Below are 20341 nucleotides of genomic sequence, written 5' to 3'. Positions count from 1 at the left end.
AAGAAACGGTAAACAGAAATAATGGAAAAAATCAGAATTTTATTTTTAATAGGTTTGAGGGATATGCCAGAAAAAAAAGGAACCTTCTTGTAGACTTCATACCGTATTAGAGTTAAAAGTTTCAGAAATCATCATCATAAGGAAACTGCAGGACAGTGAGCAGAATTATAAAATCAGGGTCATTAACCAGCCTTCTTTCTGCTATCAGTTTCCTCAGGGAGACTGATTTTGTCCTTGCATGGGGACCAGAATGAGGTGCAGGAAATCTTCTGGAAGAGGCTTGATTTACAGGGAGGGAAAAGGGAAGTGCTGTTGGGGGAGGGGGTCCCTCTTCTGGACATTAGCATAGCTTGGCTTACAGCTCCAGTTTCTGGAGTTTTCTGAGGCCACCGTTCTTGGTTCATGAGTTTAACAGGGGAGAAACAAGCCACTTGTATATGATGGTTAATTTTATGTGTCAACATGACGGGGCTAAGAGTTGCCCAGATAGCTGCTAAAACAATACTTCTGGGTGTGTCTGTGAGGGTGTTTCTGGAAGAGGTTGGCACTTGAACCAGCAGCCTGAGTGAGGAAGATAGGAAAATACCCTCACCAAGGTGTGCAGGCATCATTCAATCCACTGGAGGCCTGACTAGAACAAAAAGGTGGAGGAAGGAGGGATTCACTTTGTCTGCTTGAGCTGGGACATCTGTCTTCCTCTGTCCTTGGACATCAGGTGCTCAGATGACAGACTGTGGGACTTCTCCACCTCCGTAACCATGTGAGCCAGTTCCTATAATGAATCGTTTTCTATGTGACTGTATCTCTATTATTTCTGTCTCTATCTCTGCCTCTCCCTCTCCCTCTCTCTCTCTCTCTACCTCTGTCTCTGTATCTGCAGTGGACAAAGGGTGGTCATTGCTTTCCTGAGCAGGCCATAGGCTTCCTCCTTCCACACTCCAGAGCTACCTAAGCTCACTGGCTCCCATGATCAGAATTCTCCATGTTTGAGGAGTGCCCGGGTGGCTCAGTCGATTGAGCGTCCGACTGCAGCTCAGGTCATGATCTCCCAGTTTATGGGTTCAAGCCCCACGTCAGGCTCTGTGCTGACGGCTCGGAGCCTGGAGCTTGCTTCAGGTTCAGTGTCTCCCTCTCTCTCTGCCCCTCCCCCACTCATGCTCTGTCTCTCTGTCTCAAAAATAAATAAACATGAAAAAAAATTAAAAAAAAGAATTCTCCGTGTTTGGGTGTGAGAGTCACAGGTAGGGCAAGGTGCAACGCTCCAGGGAAGACGGGCACGGAGGGACCTTGAAGAACTTGTAAGGAGACACAGATAGAGCACTTCTGCTCTCTGCTGCAGTGTCTTGAGCCACGAGGGGAACACGGGGTCTTGCTCTCCTGAGATTTAGTCTCGTTTTGCTGGATCTCAGGCATAAGGTGCTTGTGGTTTTATCTCTGCAGACCACACGTGTCCTCAACTCTCCCTGCTCCACAGACAGAAATCAGGGCTTTGTCTAGGTCTGTGCACAGGGAGTACCCACTATCCAGCCACACCTGACACCTGGCCTCACTGTAGCCACAGGGCCCCCGTGGCGGTGACATACGGAGGCCGCAAATGTCCGGGAGGGGCCCTTGCACCATGTGGCATCTTTGAGGAATGTCCTGCAGCCTTCCCTGTGTCTGCACACACTCTTTCTTCCTGCCCCTTCTCTGTCCCCAGTGGGGAAAGACAAAGGTATATGCTACCCCTCCTCTCGGGGGATGCTCAGCGAGGTTTACTTGCCAAAGGCTTGCCCTAAAATCCGTATTTTCAGCATTGATACCTCAATAACGTTATTGGTATTTCGAAAACTTTCAAATTTGTAGACACTACTGAGATAGGACAACTGATTTTTTTTCTTTCTCTCTCTCCAGGCACCTGACAGAACGCCTTGATCATCTCCAACCTGTGCACTTACACCGACCAAGAAATATACATTTCTTGAATCAGGCTGACTTTTGGGGAGGACCCGCTTTTCATCGCAGTGATAACCGGTGATCCCAAGGTATGCTTCACTTTATTTAAAGAAAACGATCCTCTCTGATTGAAATTGATGGTTACTCGCCAGAAATGTTATGCTGTGCAGGGAGCTGGGGGTACGTTGGATTAAGTGGTTGTCAATTGTAACTCTTTGATGTTTCAAACACGAGGGGCCAAAGTTGGGAGAAGGTAAGATGTTCAAGGCATTCTAGAGAGGAATGAAGAACCACAATTTATTCTTTTTGTTAAGTTTTTTAATGTTTATTTTTGAGAGAGAGAGAGAGAGAGAGAGACAGAGCGCGAGTGGGGGAGGGGCAGAGAGAGAAGGAGACACAGAATCCGAAGCAGGCTCCAGGCTCCGAGCTGTCAGCACAGAGCCCAACGCAGGGCTCGAACTCAGGGATCGCGAGATCATGACCTGAGCTGAAGTCGGTCGCCTAACCGACTGAGCCATCCAGGTGCCCCTGAATTCTTTAAAAATTACAAACTTTAGGGGCACCTGGGTGGCTCAGTTGGTTAAAGCATCTGACTCTTGATTTCTGATCAGGTCGTGATGTCGAGGCTCGTGAGTTCGAGCCCCGTGTTGGGCTTTGCGCTGACAGCGCGGAGCCTCCTTGGGATTCTCTCTCTCTCCCTCTTTCTTTGTCCCTCCCCTACCTTTCTCTCTTTCTTTCTCAAAATAAATATTAAAAAAATAAAAATAAAAATTAACAGACTTTAAAAAGATTAACCTGGTGTTGAAAGCGAGGTATCTGATACAGTCTGTGGTAGGACTGCGCCAACATATTCCTTCACCCTTGTGTTAGTAACTGATGCCCTGTGAACGGCAGTCACAATGTGAGAAGAGGAAGCATTTGTGTATAGACACCTGTTACAGGTTGCCTTGTGGGAGAGCTGAGGAGCGAGGGTCAGGGTCAGAGGCCTTATTTTTCATGCCCTTGTAGTGTTGGAGTTTTTTTACACGTGTAAATTTTATCCTGGAAGAAAAAGTGGGATGCACATGCATTTTCCTCCTACACCAGCAGAAGTAGGGAGTCCCGTACCTACTCTCTAGCCCTCCACGAAGAAACAGGGTACTCTTCCACCTTCCTGGTTCCTGTGGTTCATCCAGAGCCCGCAGGGTGGCAATGACATGGAGTGTGTAATTAGGGACTGCTCGTTTGGGGGGAACACTGGGTGTACCGGACCTTAGATGAGACTGTGCTTGACACAATCATCCAGCTAGTTTGCAGAGGTGGGTTTTACAGCTGGTCTCCCTCCACAAAATAGAGGGAGGTGCTAAAAAGCCTCCCTGATGCAGTTGAATAAAACAAAAGCAGCACTGTTTTTGTATTTCACAGCGGGACCTGAACCTCCTGCAGTATTCCCAATTCCTGACTCCTAAATCCCTCAGCACCTACAATCATTACTAAAATTGCCCATGTGGTACTTTGTATGCTTCGCGCGTCGCCTGCCTTCCCTTGGTGCATTTCCTTTGAAGCATCCTCTCCAGGTGTTTCCATTTTCTTCGGGCTCCCCTTGGGAGGGCCAAGCATGGGGGACCAGAAGTTTGGGGTCAGGCATGGGCTCTCCCTAGGAGGGTGCTTTGTCCTTTCTGTCTGGATGTCAGTTTTCTTTCTGCAGTGGGAGAGGCTTGGGCAGGGCGTTCTGTTCTCTAAGACCCCCTCTGGCTTGCAGAATGGACTGCCATGTTCTAGGTCAAAGGGGAGACTGGGCACCAAGTCCCCACTGCGCCCTCTCACAGCTCAAGGGGGGTTTTGCACCTGTCTTCCTGCCCCAAGTTAGGCGTTTGGGATAAACCCAAATGCATATGTAATCCGTGATTAGGAAGGCATCTCATTATTGTTGTTGTTATTGATTTTTTTAAGTGTGTTCATTACTCAGCTTCTAAATCCATTACAAAGAACAAATACATATTTAAATATTTATTATTATCCAAGATTGTGGTCATACACTTCCTTAAGCTCCTACTTCCATCTGCTTCATGATTGACTGAACAGATGGGTGTTGCACCCAGTTCTAAAAGCCAGAATACAAAGCCTCTGTGTTTCATACTAAAAGAAACTATGTAGCAAAGGCAGAGGAAGTATACAGTTCCATCATTTCTTCTCTTGCTTCTTTCCTTTTTAGCGAGATAGGAGTTCTGTATCCAACTAGATACAGCCATAGGGTATCAGAGAAAGAAGGATGGCCATTAAATTATCTAGATCTTCTCCTGGATTTCTTGGCTCCCTTTGGCAACACTGTTCGCCCAGGCTTCCCAGCTAGAAATGGTGTTGCCACCTTAAACTCCTGTGCCTCTTGTCCTTCACCTGGGTAACTTAATTATCAACTTTCTAAGCGCTTTTACAACTGCAATATGGCTTGACTCTATCCCTCTTTCACCATCCCCAGTACTTTTGCCATATAGTCCCCGCCTTCAGCTCCTCAGTCTAACTTCGTCTTTTTTAATTTTTTTTAATGTTTATTTATTTTTGACACAGAGAGAGAGATAGAGCATGAGCGGGGAGGGGGAAGAGAGAGAGGGAGACACAGAATCCGAAGCAGGCTCCAGGCTCCGAGCTGTCAGCACAGAGCCTGACGCGGGGCTCGAACTCACGGACCGTGAGATCATGACCTGAGCTGAAGACGCTTAACGGACTGAGCCACCCAGGCACCCCTCCTCAGTCTAACTTCTAAGTCTCTGAGTTTCTGTAAAACAAATAGAGGCAGGCGGGAATGTTCTGGGGGCAGAGAGGGATAACGTGGAAATGCATAGACAAATCATAGTCTTGGGGTGTTGGCCGAGTATATGGGTAGGGGCAGAGTGTGGCCAACTTCTCATACCCCACAAGGCAGTTTGAGCCAAACGCGATGGGCTAGAGGGAGGGGGTCATCGGAGGTTTATTGAGACTACAGGAATCCCGCGACTGCTTCTTCACTGGGGGAAGAAGGTTCTGCTGGAATATCAGAAATATCACTGAAAACGATTCAGTTCCTCCAGTTCCACAAAGGGGGAGAAGGAGGAGATAGTGGGGGAACATCACCGAGATGCAGGATGTTGGATCGCACCCTTAGAGAAAGTTACTCCGTAGGCTGGCAGATCTGAACGTTTCCTTAGGAGACAGCTGGGCCATCCCCTTCACAGGGAGTATGAAACGGCAAAGTGGGAGAGTGAGTTACTTAGGTAACACAGCAGCGTAGTGGCTGAAACGAGGCTGGCCTTCCCATGACAAGGGCCGATTGCCCTGGAAGCGCTAGGAGGAAGGAAATCGGGTTTAAAGAGGGAGAATGCTTCAGAAGATATTGCGATATCCTTCGACGGGTTGTTTCTCGCCAGCTGCCTGTGACCCCCGTTACTCACAGCTCTCCTGTGTACTTCCTCCTTTTCTGCTACACGATCACCAAAGTTGGGGGATCCCTGTCTGGAAACACCGCACCCGCCTTCACATTGCCTTCAACGGCTTACTCCAGGGTAGGAACTCCAGACCTCTCAGTCTTCAGAATCAGTGCTGCTGGTCCCTCCGTCCCTCCACGTTCCGCGACACTAGACGGATGGAGGCCTGGCACCTGAGTTGTGCTGACTGCAATCACGATCCGAAGGAAAGGACTACAGACGGTAGGACAGGGCCAAGGGCAACTTCCTTTACACAGATAAGCCAAATAACTTTTTACTCATCATGTTTCCTTAGTATTGGAGAATTCTACGGAATCAGTAGTTACTTGACATCCATTAAATAATAGATGAGACATGTTTCTACTATTGATGAGGGATGCACGCAGAATCGTTATCCGTTATTATGTGGCCAGAATAAACAAAGGCTGTATCAGAGGTGCCACAAACGGACTTTGGAGTTACATAATTGTAATTTGGTGGGAAGGGAAAGGCCCCTTTGGAAGAAGAAGCCATTGGGCAAACCCACCAAGACGTAGAGGATTTCATCAGGTGGAGCAGAGGGGAAGAACATTCCAGCGAGTTTAGGTGATGGCCGCCTGGCTTGGAGATGAAGCGTTCTTCTCAAACTTACGCTGGTACATGGAAATGGCACCAACAGAAACACCACTCAGACCTGTCAATTCAATGGGGAAAAAAACAGTTGGACGAATAATTTGGCAACTAGAAGACAGAATAACCAGCTGATGCACCAAATTTTGTTCTATTTTCCAAGTTATCGCATTGATATTATGCACATTCAGGCATAATTTACCTCCAAAGGGCCATTGTTTTGAGGAACAGGACATTTCCCTTTGCAGAAATAGTTACCAATAGGTTTCTGTGGGCAGCTCAGGATGTTATGAAGAAGGAATCGAAAGTGGGAAACTGCCGTTCAGAGATGCCACACGGCCCTTTGTTCACTGTTTGCGGCAAAGCGGATGGAAGAGCGTCAGATCGTCCTTGCCAGTAGGGCACACACTGGAGGGTCGGGAACGCCACCATGTACCTGAACAGATGCTGGCAACACCACGCCGTTCGGAGCTCTTCATCTGCTCCAACTGAGCAAACTGTTCAGCATACACTTTTAAATAGAGTGGCACCTCATGTGTCCAGTCTGCTGAAATCCGCATCAGGAAACCAGGAATGGGGAAACTGGGAAGGCTTGCAGCGATTACGGGCCGCTGAGAGTCCACGTTTTCTGCGGGAACGTAGCCGAGGCCCACTTGGCAATTGGCAATCAGGTATGATGGGGGTACTTCTGTCACCTGGAATTGTATCGGGATGATGCGGACCGAGAACTCAAGGTTAGGGCTTGGACCTGTGATGCTTCCAGTGGCAATCTGGATTGAATTATTTTTTTCCAGATTACTGATTCAAATCAATATGGTTGTAATCGTCACCACGCAATGTATGCCCTATTTTAGAATTCTTGACAAATAGTATGATAAAATCTAGTATAATTTGCTGAGGTGATGGATAAGGCCTTTCCACTTCTGTCATGCCCGTGGCCCAAAAGAACCCTAATACATACTTTCTCCCCACCCCACCGTCTCACTCTCTCCATCTCACCCGCCTTCCCTCTCCCTTCCCCCTCTCTCCCTCTCTTCCTCTCTCTCTGCCTCCCTCTCCATCTCTGCCTCCCCCTCTCTCCCTTTCTCCCCCGTTCTCTCTCTCTTCCTCCCTCTGTGCCTCCCTCTTTCCCTCTTTTCTTTCTGTACCTCCCTTCCTCCCTACTCTCTGCCTCTCTGTCTCTGTCTCTCTGACTGTCTCTCCCTCTCTCTCTCTGTCTCTTCCTCCTGCCCCCCTCCCTCTGTCTCTCTCTCTCTATCTCTCTCTGTCTCTCCCTCCTTCCCCCTGTGTCTCTCTCCCTCTGTCTCTCTGTCTCTGTCTTTCTCTCAATATGGTATTTGCACTGCTGGATGTGGGAACTGAGCTAAACGAGTGATTATAACGCCTGCTCTCTGGCAATATTTCTAGTGGGGAAAACTAGTTCCTGTCAACCAACGCTTATTAAGCATCTACTCTGAGAATATAGATGCAGAAAAGTGTCTCTCCCTTCATTATTGGCACGGGGCGGGGGGAGAAAGAGACATGGTCGGACCTCGTGAAGGACGTTGGTAGCCGTGGCGATCGCATTACATCCAGAACCATGAGGATGTGCAGCAGGCATGATGACGACGGGGCCCAGGAAGGGATTTCTGAGCCAGATGTCCATGCTGAGCCCTGGGCTCCTGGTTCTAAACTGTTGAATCTCCAGGGCCTGGGAAGCTTTTAATTAATAAATGAATAATGGCATGTGACCTTACTGATCTGTAAAGACATGGGTCGTTGACGTAACGGGTATTGACAGCACCTCCGGCCCCAGACGTGCCTCTTCAACCTGACGCTTCCTCCCACAGCCTGGCTCTGCCTCTCCTCCCTCCTCCCTACAGGTCCATCCTTCCACTGTGCTTCGGTCCCACACTCCGCGTCACCTGCTCCTGGCTTGGCCCGGCGCTCACCTAACGCCCAGCTGTGGGTCACCCCCACCGACCCACCTCTTGGGAGAGGTGGAGAGAACAGGGGGTGGGATCCAGCCACAAAGGCTCAGCAGCCTAGTTTAATTCATCAACAGTTCAGTCCATTTGTCATGGCAGAAATTGTCTCACGTTTTGCAGAACGCTTTTGATCCTCCTTGAACGTCTGTAAGTTGAGCCTAACAGGATCTGCTGTTTGAGCTTTAAGCTCAAAATTACAAGTCAGAAAGAAAGAAAAACCCAAACCAAAGCCAGTGGAATAGCAACAAATAAATCTGGGTTTTCTAATCCTCGGCGTCCTTTTGTTTTTTGGTGTCAGGAGCTTGCTCCCCAGAGGGAAGCCAGGAAAAGGACACCGTGTGTTGTACCGAAAAGCCACCCGAAGTCAGACTGAACACCACCCGTTTTCCCGAAGAAGATCCAATCTCCAACTGTGCCCTTGGACGTGTGATGAGAGATTCAAGTTTGATTTCAGGGAACCAAATAAAGAGATGCTGAGGGCGATTTTGACATTTTCGAATATGTGCGCGAAGGCGTTGACATCTGTGACCTCAATAATTGGAAGGTTTCGCCGTGCTGTGAGGGGGGTGGGGGGCCAGCAGGCGGCCCCTGTCAGATACCATGTCAGATTGATGAATGCGTTATCTGGTGCTCTGTCAAAATGCTCGTGCTAGCTGGGCGTGATCTCTCGCGCGCATGGAACACGGGTTGCACCCATCTGCTCGCTTTGGAAGCGTAATCTTGAGCCCATGCTCCGTGCCCAAGCCAGGCCTGTGACTCGCCCCAACGTGGAGAGGACTCGTGTGTTTGGAGAGGCGCCAGGCCCCGATCTTGTGCTCGCAAACCTTGGCCTGCTCGAGGACTTCTGAGAATTGCTCTTCTCTGGCGCGGTCCGGGCTCTGATAAATCACCGTCGTCCTCCCTGCCGCCCATTCAGGGATGGCTCAAGCCGTGGTTGAGTGCTAATGTTTTTATAATGTGCCGTCTTTGCGACAGATTGGGATGGGAAAGCAGGCTGTTCGATGCCCTTTGTTTCTCTTCAAGCAAGGTTCTTTTAGAAATCATCACTCTCATCGAACTGGGGCGGTGTCTGCATGGCAGACAGAGCCAACTGTGACCGCGGCCCCCGCTGCTGTTCCATCAAGCCGCCTGTGCTAGCTGTCAGCTGCAGGGGTCCCCGGCTCCGTGTCAGGAGGAGGCTGGGACGAGGTGCTTGATTAATGTTCAGGCCCTTCAAGTACTCTGTCTTTGTGTCTAAGAAGCACCGGGGCATTGCGGGGATGATGGGGGGGGGGGGGGCGGGAATTCTTGACCATAATGAGTTGAGGAATGAGGTCTGACCAGGGCTGAGGGCCCTGGGCCCGGAACACAGACCCCACACCCGGCTCCCCACCACCCAGCTCTGCCGTCTACCTCTGCGTAACTCTGGGGCCGTCACCAAATCTCTGGGCCTCGACTTTTCCCTCAGTGAAGAAGATTGTTCTTTTTTTTTTTTGGATTTGTGGAATAATGAACATATTATGACTTTTCCTTTATTGACATTTGGCTCATAACTTAGTAAGTGCTGGTCTCCTTAAGTTCAGATGCCTGAAAAGCAGAGGGGTTCTAGTAGAACAGCCGTTGTGAACCTCTAGGAGGATACAACATCCTACTAGGTCACACAGATTTATCACATGTGTATAAATGATGTGGTAACCATTCTTTTTCCTGAGCCTTAAATCTGAACTTAGATTATTATTATTATTATTGTGTCATGATGGGGACAGTAGAACACGGTGATACCCATGGGGTCGATAGCATGACTGGAATGATCAGGACCCGAAAGTCTCTTTTATTTATTTATTTACTTTATTTTTGAGAGGAGGGGCGGGCGGGTAAGGGCAGAGACAGAAAGAGAACCTTAAACATACTCAAAACCCAGCTCCGAGCCCGACACGGCCCTCGATCTAACGACGGTGAGATCATGACCTCAGCTGAAATCAAGCGTCAGACGCTTAACCGACTGAGCCACCCAAGAGCCCCAGAGGTCTCTTCTGAGGGGCCATCTGCCCTTCTGCGCTGAGGCAGGCGTCCTGCTTGGAGTGTCCTGGGCTGACAGGCACCGGGCTTAACAGTTCCAATGCAGTTTACTGTCTTGTCATATAGCGGACAATGTGCGTGAAGGACTCAGAACACCTTGAAGACGTATTGCGGGTATGGGTGAACTTTTCTGTGAGGGTCCAGATCGTAACACGTTTGGGCTTCACGGGCCATCTGGAGTCTGTCACAACCGCTCAGCTCTGCCGTGGTGGCTTGAAAGCCGCCGCAGACAGTCTATGAGCTGTGGGTGCCGCTGCATTCCGGTAAAACTTTGTTTAACAAGCTGGGTGGCAGGCTGGATTTGGCCACGGTTGGCCTCTGGCGAAAACTGTATTAAATATATTAGGTAGGGACGCTTTTAGTCTGTCCCAAATGCAGCCTGGAGTAGAAGAGCAAAACAGGAGGCAATCCTTGTCTGTTTTCTGAACTCCTTCAGCGGTTTTGTTTTTCCCTCAACTGGGCTCAGAAATTGAAGCCACGCGTCCTCTTTCAAGTCCAAGGTGTGCTGTGTGCACTTATGTTTCAGGTCAGGAGGCTGACTTTTTTTAAAACCAAAAGTTATTAAAAATTTTTTTTTCTCATGTTTATTTAGTTTTGAGACAGAAAGAGAGAGACGGAGCGCAAGCAGGGGAGGGGCACAGAGAGAGAGGGGGACACAGAATCCGAAGCAGGCTCCAGGCTCCAAGTTGTCAGCACAGAGCCCGACACGGGGCTCGAACCCCCAAACCTCGAGATCATGACCTGAGCTGGATGCTTAACCGACTGAGCCACCCAGGTGCCCCAAACTGAAAATATTTTAAAAGGCGTGGGTCTGTGGCTTGCGGATGAGAAGGACCGTGTTCTTACACTAGTGAGGGGAGCCTATGGAGTGGGAAATGATCTGTTTTGGTCTTTTCCGACTAAGGAACGGTATTTATGTTTGCTTTAATGGCATCCCTGAGAGATTTTGTGAAACCCAACTCAGGTGAGTGTCATTCGAGCCTTTCCTTCTGCGTGAAATGCTCTGACTGTTGTCGGCTACAGGCTGCGAATGAATATCCGACAGAATCTCTGACCCCAATCACAGCTGAAGGTGTCCTCTACGCGGAGGGGACAGAGGCAGCCAGGCTGAATTCGGGGCGTGTGGCCCGCGGGCCAGGTGGGTCTGATTTTCATCCTGGGTCTGCACACACCTCCTCTCTCCCTGCCCGCCACCGCCCTGCGCGTTCAGCAGCTCATGGGGGAGCGGGGGCTAATAAGACAAAAGGGGAAGTGTCTTCCTTTGGTCGGTGAGCAGCGTGGCACATTGTGGTCCGCAGCCGGCTGGCTTCTGCAGGCTCCTGTGGCCAGGCTCCGGCCAGGGGTCTGCTGCGTGCGGCTTCCTCTCTCCCCCTTGCCTCGGCTTGGCTCTACCCGAGAGGCTGCTTTTGCCAGGGCACCACTCTGAGCAAGACCCTTCGCTCCGTTTGGGCCACTGCTCACTTGGGCGGGAACCTCCGCCTGGTTAGGACACACACCTGCCTGCCGACGCAGCCTGGTGCAGGGTGCCCTCTTCCCCGGGGTCGCCTCCTGGAGCGCGGCCAATGTCCTGGCATCCTGAGGATGGCCGCTCTTCCCGCTGTACACGACACGGTCTGTCTCCTCACAGTACACACCGTTCGGGGCTGAGCCTGCTCTGCGGGTCTTTGTTCAGGAGACAGTCGCAGCCCTTCCCTCCTCTCCGCTCTTCAGGGCATCCAGAGCCTGTCTGAACCCCACTCACACTCTTTGTTTCCCCCCGGAAGTGTTTTACCTGCCGTGACACCCTCTGAGGTCAGCCCTGACGCAAACAGAGATGGGGCAGGTGTGGCGGCCGCTTCCCAGGCCCAGCCACACAGAAGCAGACCTCCAAGCGCTCCGAGTGTGATTCCTGCTAGTGCGTAGTAAAGAAGTTTCTGGAAACAGTCACCACCAGGCTTATGCACACTGTGGGCACAATGTGTGTGTCTGCGTGCATGTGTATGAGTGTGTGTGTGTGTGCATGTGTGCACGCTGTAGGCACGTGAGTGTGTGTATGTGTGTGTGCACTGTGGGCACATGAGTGCGTGTGTCTATGTGCATGTGTCTGTGTGTGTGTCCTGTGTGCATGCATGTGTGCATGCTGTGGGGACATGAGTGTATATTTCTACATGCGTGTGTATGAGTGTGTGTGTCCTGTGTGTGTGCATGTGTGCATGCTGTAGGCACGTGAGTGTGTGTGTGTGTGTTTGTGTGTGTGTGCACTGTGGGCATGTAAGTATGTGTCTATGTGCATGTGTATGAGTTTGTGTGTCCTGTGTATATGTGTGTGCATGCTGTGGGCACATGTGCATGTGCACGCTCTGGGCATGTATGAGTGTTAAAGGCAGGGGAAGCCCCGGGCAGGGTGGCAGGTCCCCGCCCCCTGAGCACGGGGACTGATGCTCCCAGCCACGTGGCCACTCGGGAGCAGCTCTTGGCCCAGCCCCCTGGGTGCATCTTGTGTGGCCCCCGCGGAGAGCCAGGTGGCCGCCTGCCGGCAGGAGGACCTCACTGGACTCACCTGCTCTGGGCCGGCAGGGCACTCCTGCTGCGTCCTTGGGGGGACAGATCCCATTAGCTCCGATGACCTCTCCAAGCCAGAAAATGACGCTTTCAGCGTTTGTGATGGGGACCGGAACACACGCGCCCCCTCCCTCCCCTCTCGTGGAACTGAGGGAGTCGACCCAGAGGGAGTCGAGAGGGGCAGGTGTGCCCTTGGGGAGGAGCCAGGTCCGATGGGCGCCAGAGGCTTTGTGGGAACATTTGCTCGACTGGAGAAAGTCCCTCCCAGAACAGCCAGACAGAGACTTGAGTGTTTATCACTTCATAATAAAATCTAAAAGGGTGAGTAGAAATCACCTGAGAAGAAGTCAATATTATTCAGATGAAATGTGAAATAGCCTCAATTAGGCTCTTTCGTCGGGGGTCAGGGATGCTGGATGCCAGTAGATCCTCCCAGGAGATTTGCTTCCTAGAGTCGCGTTGACCTGATTCGATGGTTGTTTATTGAGAGCAAAATATATTATTGTGCATGTTGCAGAGAACAGCGAGGGAGATGGTGGGGACTGAGTAAGAAGGGAGATTGGGAACACATGTGCTGGCCGCCTTCCATGAGTGCCAGATTCTTACCATGCCCAACCCTGCAGAGTGGGTGTTACCTCCATCTTACAGACGAGCAAACAAAGACGCAGAGAGGTGAAGGAACTTGCCTGAGGTCATAAATTGTGGAAGATTCAGGTTTGGAACAGGAGTCTAGCTAGCTTCATGTTTTTCTACTTTCCCCAGTGCAGAACACTGTCTCGTTGAAACGTAATGTTTAGAGAGGCATGTGTGTGCATATAGCAATGTTCCTGTCTTCCCCTCTGATGAATGCATCCAGAAAGTGAAAGCACAAGGTCTCATTCATTCTTTGAAATGATGTGTTCCATACCCCATTTTCTCAGGGGGCTGAAGATTTACCTTTATAAAATCTAACATCATACAGGAAGACTACCATAATAAAACTATTGTGGAATAGTTTATATCCCCCCACCCATTTTGCCTCTGTTCATTCATCCTGTATTTCTTTACAGACACTCTGGTTCGGTATGGTGAATGCATACCTTGAAGGAAGAAATGAGAAAGCCAGGTCATCAGGCAATGAGATTATCCTGTGGTGCTGAACCGTAATAGAATATTTCTTGACAAAAAATATGATTTTGCTCAGCTCCGATGTCTACTGGATACATAACTGTGCTTGCTTTCTTCTGGGGTTTTAGATCATTGGTGGCCGCACCTGCTATTATCATAGCACATCTGTCTAGTTGTCTTTTCCAGTTCATTTCTTTGCATTTCATAGGGCTTCTCTCTGCCCAGTAAGGTCGAGCAGACTCTGACCTGGACAGAAAACTCTTACGGCAAAGGATCTTTGAGTTTTATTGTCCTTCAGCAGGGCCCTGCGTTAGGACGATGCTGAGGGCATATTAGCACTGAGTAGTAAAAAACAAAACAAAACAAAAACGACAAAAAAACCCCAACAACACACACACACACACACACACACACTAGGAATCACATAGGTATTTATTGCACAGAATGAAAAACTATTGTAAGCTGACCCATAATGAAATCAAACTGCAGACACTCGTTACTCGTCTTTGTTCTATATTGTTTGGCCTAGAATCATTTCAAACCAGACAGTGAGCCCTGCAGGGGGCCTGTTGTCCTTGTTCAGACCAAGCAGACAAGTTCTATGGCAGAATTCGGCTCCGGCAATCGAAGTAAAATGACACGAGAGAGAGTATGTTGTCTTTAGCTAGCACTGATTGTGAGAAGATATTCCCCAAAGGAGCAGGAAGTCCTCCTTAGGTTTTTGGGACACAGTCATTGTCTTGCTAGAAGGTTTGGGTCAGGTATAAGGTGGGCCAGAATCCATTTTATTTGTTCTGTGTTGCTATACATCACACAAGTTTAAATCATAGACGTCACATACAGATAAGATTTTTAATGCTCTGGCAAGGAGAATTTGCTCTTCTGGATGGACTTGTGGAGAGGTTGGGTTTTTTTCTAGTATAGAACATATATAATTTAATTTGAGTTATAGGATGAGAAAGGCCAGAATTGCATAATAGAAAGTAATCCTTATTACAGAAGACAGCATTTCAAGTATAGAAGAGTAAAGTACTACACTCTTAAAAGTGAAAATACACCTAATAATATCATCATCCAGTGCCATTTACTGCCTTTTTTTTTCAGCAGAGAAAAAACACTTGGTTTCAAAGAAAATGAACACCAATAAAACACAGCATTCATAACTTGTGAAATCATATCTAAAGGCCACACATTGCTAATTACCTGAGGTTAGAGATCCCAGATGAATTTATTAAGGCTTTTACTTTTCAATTGTGCCTAAAAATTAAAGGAAAAACATGCATTTTAAAGGAAGTTGCTGGAGCATCTTTCTTTAACCTGGAAAGGCGATAGTCCCACAGTGGTCTGTGACTCTTAGCCCCTCACCCAACTTCCAGCCTATTTATAAAAGGAGATAGAAAATGTTAGTAGTGAGACTTTCTAGGGAGAAGCCAGCAGCAGGGATCTGTGTGCCTCTTGGTGTTTGGAGGACAGAGAGTAAAGTGTCAGAAGCAGGCATTGGCTTCTAGACTAGAAACTTCTAAAAGAATGAAGCTAGCTGGGTCTGTCCCGATGTCAGAGCACGTTGGAAGGCTCCCATGGCAGTGCACTGAGTTGTCAGTATTTGATAGACTAATTTATGGAGTAGTTCCCCTGGGCCAGAATGATCCCTGCAGAAATTAGCTGGGCTTGGGGCTCTGAACATTCTCCACCCAAAAGATCTGTCCACCAAGGGCAAGGTGATCCCACCATAAATAGTTCATCCCAAGCAGGCCCTAAGGAAGGTTAGGTGAAGAATGCATTGCCTGAATTGCATTAAGGGAAGTAGAGGACCACTGAGCATCCCAAGAACCCCCAGGTGTGCTCCCTGGGAGGGGCCAGCATCCGGGGATCTGGCCCACATAGGAACCTAGAACAGATGCAGTGGGAGAAGTCAAGGCTGCTCTGAACCTCAGTCCGGTTTCTGTATAATTGTATTATATATATAATGGAACTTCCCCTCTCTCTATGTTTTGCTCCTTTTAGTGTTTTTTACATTTGTTGAAAAAGAGGAATAAATATGTCTTACCTCTGAAATTTTGATACTTAAGTCTTTTATAATAAAAATAGTATGTTTCTTTTTTTTTTTTTTTTTTTTTTAGTTTATTTATGTTGAGAGACAGAGCAAGCAGGGGAGGGGCAGAGAGAGAGAGGCAAAGAGAGAATCCCAAGCAGGCTCAGTGCTGTCAGCACAGAGCCTGATGCGGGGCTTGAATTCATGAACTATAAGATCATGCCTGAGCCAAAATCAAGAGTCAGACGCTTAATTGACTGAACCACCCAGGTGCCCCCAAAATAGTAAGCATGTTTCTTAGTTGGTTAATGGAACCCTAATTTATGAATCAGTAGTGAAAAAACTTAGAAGTTTCTTTATTTAGTGCCTACTGTGTGCCCAGCGCAGAGTTTTTTCTCATCTTTCCCTCATTGGAGGCTTCAAGTGGGAACATCACCCTCACCTCACCTAGGATAAAGCTGAGGTAACCAGACAGATAAAGGAATTTTCCTTTGAATGCAAAGGGGAAGAGTCAAGCTATCACTCCAATTTCAGTATTTCTTACTTAGAACCTCCACACTTATACTACATGTTGCACATTATAAGTCAAAATGGATCCCTCGCCAAAGTCTAGCACATGGTAGGCACTTAAAAGACATTTATCAAACGAATGGATAAATACAAGAAAGAATGAAGTTTTGTCAGGTGAGCTGCACTCTCCTATTGTGTATTGGAATCAATTATGTTACTGTCACAGTGGATGATAAAATATCATCAGCGTCAGCTAAGGAAACCAAAGAAACCAAACAAAACCTTGCTCGCGTTGCTGGATCAGCGGAGATTTGAGACCCACGTGAGAAAGGAAGTAGGAACCTCTCACTGCAGTAGAAACTCATTTTGTCGTTTCTTTTCTGACTTGTGCCCGGTGTCAGGTAATTAATGGTCTCTCAGCAGCCATCCAGGTGCCCCCAACAGGCACACTATTTACGGGGACCTCACATCGAATTCTTTTGTGGAAGGAAGAAAGAAATCTCCCTCCTTGGTCTTTTGCTTTGTTTTTGTTTTTTTCTCTCCCCGCCCCCGCCTTTTCTTTCCTGATTCAACATATTTTGTGAACCCAAAGGCCATGTGCTGGGCTCAGGCTACTGAGATGGAAAAGCCAAGGTTTCCACCTCCAGAACGACATGCAGACAGAGCAGAGAAACCCCGAGTGCATATTCCAGGCGTTTGTATATTGGCGCTTCTCAAGGCAGAGCCCAGGGGGAGGCCACCGTTGCCTTTGTGCAGAGACACTCCCTCCCTGGCGTGCTTGCTCTTTGCTTTTGGCTCCAAATAGATGCACTTCTGTGTCTGTGTTTTAAAGTGCAGCGAACTGCACAGGGAAGTTCTTTTTCTCTGCACATTTTGTAGGTGTAACATCTCAGCCCACACGGCCCACCTGCTCTGATCCCCGTTTCATCCTTAACAACTGGTGTTTTTAACAGTGGTGCTGACTCTGGGTTAGTTACTGAAGCATGAAGCAAGCAGATAGACGTGAGTCACTGGGCCTGTTGAGGCCAGCTGTCCAAGGGATGGTGCCAGGCGCCCTGCCCTGTCCCAGGAGAGCAAGGCCGTGGACCCTGGTGTTGCCGCTAGTGGGAGAGAAGTCAGTGCAGGCAGGTCGTGGGGCCGTGGGGGTGCCGAAGGAAGACGTATGAGGAGGTGAAAACCTCGGCACGCAGGTGTGTGGTTAACGTTTCAGTTTTGCTCTGTGCATGTTTTCACAGGAAGTTTCAGGTCGTTCCCTGCCTCCCCCACGTGGGGAAGTGACCTAATGGGACAGTGACATGTTCCCTGGTTTCTGCGTGACCTGTAAGGACGCTTTGGAGCTCTGAGGCCCGAGGACGGCTGTCGTGAGCCTGACAGGTGGGAACGCTGTTTGATAACTTAGTATTTTACCCAGACAAAATTTTGTGAGAATGCTAACCCTCCAGCCTTGCTGTAGACTCCAGAAACCCAAGTTGTGGCCGCCGCCCTTGACTCTTGGGAGGAAGGAGCCCAGCACAGTCAGCCTCTTGCCCCCCCCTGCATCTCTCTCCCCATCAGAGAGCGCTCACCTCTTCTTCTCTGGATTCATATCGCAGGTATTAGGACAGCCGGATGTGCCGTGGTAGCATTAGTGTTGTCTAGAAAGATTTTGTCTCCTTCTCTCTGTGGACTTGCGATACATTTGCACCAACCATGCCATTAAAACTTAGCATACTTCAAAAAAAAAAAAAAAAACTTAGCGTACTTGCTGTGACGTGGGAAGTGACACTTTCTACCATGGTAACCGACAATATACTGGAGAGTCACCCTGCGGTCCCCCAGGGCCCTAGAGTGAAGCCAGTGACAATGGACAGCAAGTCTCTGCAGAAGCAGGAGGGAGAATCAGTGTGAAGGCCAAGTGCATGTGTATTACTGAGCCCATCCTGACAGTGCAGTTACCTAGTCGGCCTGAGCTCGTCTCCCACAACAGCTTTGGAAATACCAGTCTCTTGTGTCCTTGTCTCTCGTGCAGCCTCACGTGGGCACGCCATCCAGCCAGTCAAATCCAGTGGCATATCCTACGATGATGTTCCTACCACATTCATTAACGTGGTGCAGGGGTGCAGCCTCCCGCTAACGGTTAGATAACTCTGCAAAGCTAACCCATGTAGTTTACAAAGTTCCCTGTTCTCCAGGCTAGTTCAGGAATAAATTTTAGAATGTTTTATATGTTTTTAGAAGGTTTAGAGCAGGTGTTGACAAAGTATGATCACGGGGCCTTATTTTTGCAAATAAGGCTTTAGGAGTATGTGACACACCCACTCATTCACCTAGTGCCTATGGCCGATTTCGTGCTCTGAAGGCAGAGTTGTGTAGTTGCGACAGAAAACTTATGGCTTACAAAGCCAAGAAAACATTTACTACCTCCCCCTTTACAGAAAATATTCGCTAGAAAAATAGTTAAAATCTTCCAAATACGTTGACTTTCTTGGTCAGAATTTCAGGAAGCAGTTAATCCAGAGGGTCCAAGGTTGTATCTCCAAATAGTGGTTAAAATGAAGCTTTATATGCTAAGTAAGTACCATGTACAGGCTGGAGTAGCAGCTAGATTACTTTGAATCTGAAAGGTCAGTAACAGCATCCTTTGTCTTGAGGCTTGAGTTTCAGTGTGTCTGTAAACCCTTTCTAGCTGGGACCAAGATCACACTGACCTTCTTGTGTGAGACGCAGAGCTCCAAAGCTCTGGGCAATTCCTTCTGCTTGGGACCCTCCTTTTCTCCTTTTTTCCTGACTCAGTCAGGTCGGAGCTTAGGGGCCACACCCCAGGGAGGATTCCCTGAGCCCCGGATAAAGTGAGGTCTCCTGGCTTACTCCTCATTCACATCCTTCATGTCCCCGTGGGTCACCCTGTGTCACTGGCAACTTCCCCCTTCCTTGCTTCCTTCTGGCTCCACAAGATCAGAACCTGTCTGCTGCCTGACAACATGTCTCCTGATGACCTGGCACAGGGCCTAATGCAAAGAAAGTGCCAACAAGTACTTTGGAACTAGTGACCACCAGCTAGCGTCCTGAAGGCTGGGGCTACAAAATGCAGCTCATTACAAAGTCTCAGGAATGCTAGTCCACAAACTCAGGGGCATGAGCGTGTAACTCACTTAATTTCTCTATAACCAGACTCAAGCTTATGAGCAACGGCACTTATGGAACTCCTTTGCTGCTAATGGGACACTTAACTCATCAACACAGTACTCCGGGCCCCACTGCAGAACCCAATTGCTTCTTCTTTGGAAACTACTCAAATTGGACATCCTTGCCTTCTCCTTTTTTTCCTCCTTTTGGAGGATCGGACTCTGGATGAAGGCTGCAGACTGCGCTCATGGTCAGCCTGGCCCCACCTAGACCTTAGACACTAGCTTCTGTTTCACTGTAGACCTGGCCAACTCCTTCTCATTACACTGTCTCCACCTCCACCCCTGAATACACCATGATCCATAGGTTCTGAGCTTTCTTTCAGGGACCATGGTTTCCTTGAGACTACAGTCCAGCTTTTGGGTATTACTGGGCAGAAGGTGGGTGTGGGTGGGTTCCTCAAATAACATGGGTTGTGTGGGTTCTGAGAGGCAGCTGTCCATCACGTTGCCTAAATCTACTGTTGACGTGTCACAGGGAGTGGGTGGAGACAGGACTCTCTAGGAGAATGAAAGTCTCCCAGGAACACTTTGGAAAACTATCCAGTGCCCTTCTGCTGTGGGATTTCCAAGTTATCTAAGGACTCCATTTGCCCCTCCAGGCCTTGGACAGAGGGGGCAGGTTAGGGACGTGAGCACCACAGAGACTTCCAGTTCTGTATTTTCTGCTCTTTCTCCCACCTGGAGGTTGACTGTTGAGCCACTTTTCTAGAGGTGGGCAAACTTACCGCATCAGCCTGTGTTCTTGCAGAGAATAGTGCAGTGTAGACCATGCTATGTCCCCAGGTTCTGATCATATTCTAGAGGAAGAATTTTCTCTTACAAGTGGCTGGCTCTTTGTATAACGGGTTTAGGCGTTCACAGTTACCATCTCTACAGTGAAATCCAAGGGCCTGTTCTGGAATATTGATGTGCAATGCCATTCTTGTCGTACAAATCCTAGCTCTCCCTTAGGCATAGTAGGTACCTAATTTTAAA

The 20341-nt window shown here is 48.7% G+C and overlaps 1 protein-coding gene across 2 annotated transcripts in view; it reads left to right on the top strand.

Annotated features, from left to right (window-relative positions):
* The window catches only part of RNF144A (ring finger protein 144A), a 364341-nt gene that overhangs the window by 289512 nt on the left and 54488 nt on the right, over positions 1–20341 (top strand). For both annotated transcript variants that reach the window (XR_008418131.1, XR_008418130.1), the window contains exon 9: positions 1894–2024. The gene's annotated coding sequence lies outside the window, so the exon portion shown is untranslated. The remainder of the gene's footprint in view (positions 1–1893; positions 2025–20341) is intronic.

The sequence above is a fragment of the Panthera pardus genome, unplaced genomic scaffold, assembly GCF_024362965.1.
Source record: "Panthera pardus isolate Hobbes unplaced genomic scaffold, ASM2436296v1 HiC_scaffold_26, whole genome shotgun sequence".
Taxonomy (NCBI): domain Eukaryota; kingdom Metazoa; phylum Chordata; class Mammalia; order Carnivora; family Felidae; genus Panthera; species Panthera pardus.
The sequence above is the reverse complement of the archived record's forward strand: the minus strand, read 5'-3'. Positions and strand labels throughout refer to the sequence as shown.